This window comes from Suncus etruscus, chromosome 2, assembly GCF_024139225.1.
Source record: "Suncus etruscus isolate mSunEtr1 chromosome 2, mSunEtr1.pri.cur, whole genome shotgun sequence".
In the NCBI taxonomy this organism is placed as follows: Eukaryota; Metazoa; Chordata; class Mammalia; order Eulipotyphla; family Soricidae; genus Suncus; species Suncus etruscus.
In genome coordinates this window covers 150392345-150393820 of record NC_064849.1, presented here as the reverse complement: position 1 = coordinate 150393820, position 1476 = coordinate 150392345, and the positions used below count along the sequence as shown (strand labels likewise).

The window sequence follows — 1476 nt, the reverse complement described above, 5'->3', positions numbered from 1 at the left end:
GACTCTGCCTATTTTCAGTATATTTGATTTTTGATTGAGAAGAGGACATATTAGGTGATGGGTATTCCCCTGATTCAATGTGAATATGTACCCAAAATAGTACAGTGAAAGATATGTAAGCCATTATGAAAAAAAAATTGTGTTTTTTAATCAGAAACTTTCTTTGACTTACATGTATTATTATTATATTAATTATATTATATGTTATGTTATGTCACTATATTATGTTATATTAGTTTACCTCATTATGTTAATCAATTTTGTCCTTTAAATGAATTCTTACTTAAAAGAAAAAAAAAACAACTTTAGTTTGCCCTGAAGAAAAAAAAATAATAATAAAATAAAATAAATAAAAGATAAAATAAGGCCTCCCAATTCTTACCACAGGCTGTGTTCTTTACACTGGCTGTATAGAAAGAGGAGGTACAGTAAAGGCACCCCATATACACCTCAACACAGGACCCTTGCCGGGTATGTATTGTGAATTGGGGGACAAAAAAAAAAAAGAATTGTTATAATGTATTACAATCTGGGGATTTGTGGACAAAGTAATTGTACATGGGTTCTGTTTTATTTTTCTTAATGTTCTTTGACTATAAGTTCAAAATTTAGGCATCAGCAAGGGGATTTCTTCTGAGAAGTCTGTTTATGGTGATTGTCCTTCCACTGTAACTTTATGTTGTCTTCTTTCTTTGCACCATTGTTCTCATAATTAAAAATAAAAAATTAATTAAAAAAAAGTAAAATTAAAAAATAAACTCTTGCATTAGAGGGTTGGATCAGGAAACAAAGCCCAGTTATCTGCTGCCTTCAAGAAACACACTTAAAAGCTCAAGAGGGAGACTGAGAGTAAAAGGATGGAAATCAATTATACATTATACTGGAAAACAATAAAAGCTGGGACAGCCATACTTATATCAGACCAAATTGCATTTACTCTCAAAAAAGTACTCTGAGTCAAAGATGAACACTACTTATTGATCAGGGGAACATTAGACCAAGAAGTACTAATTCTGATCAACATTTATGCACCAAAAGTAGAGCCAGCAAAATATGTAAAGCTTTTTGCTCTCAAAACTGGAGAAACATATGGACAGAAATGTGAGAGTAGAGGGAGACTTCAACACACCATTATTGCCACTAGACAGATACACAAGGCAGAAAACTAGCAGACATAAGATTTCTAAATGAGAAACTAGAAGAACTATTGCTAATGGACTTATACAGGACCTCTATCCTCAGAAAATGGAGTATACATTCTTCTCATGTGCACATGGAACCTTCTCTAGGATTGACTATGTCTCAGGCCACAATTCTAAATTTCATAAAGTCACAAATATAAGAATTATATCAAGCACCCTATCAGATCACAATGCAGCAGAGATCAAAATTGACTGTAAAAGAATGTGGAGAAAATATAACACTTGGAGATTAAACAACATGCTGCTCAACAACAGATGGATCAAAGAGGAAATC

At 32.5% G+C, this 1476-nt stretch overlaps 1 non-coding gene across 1 annotated transcript; it reads left to right on the top strand.

Moving 5' to 3' along the window:
• The first annotated feature begins 365 nt into the window (after positions 1–365).
• Positions 366–498, top strand: LOC126002632 (small nucleolar RNA SNORA51). Its single transcript, XR_007493314.1, has one exon. It is a non-coding gene; the product is annotated as a small nucleolar RNA SNORA51 (small nucleolar RNA).
• Positions 499–1476: the final 978 nt, after the last annotated feature.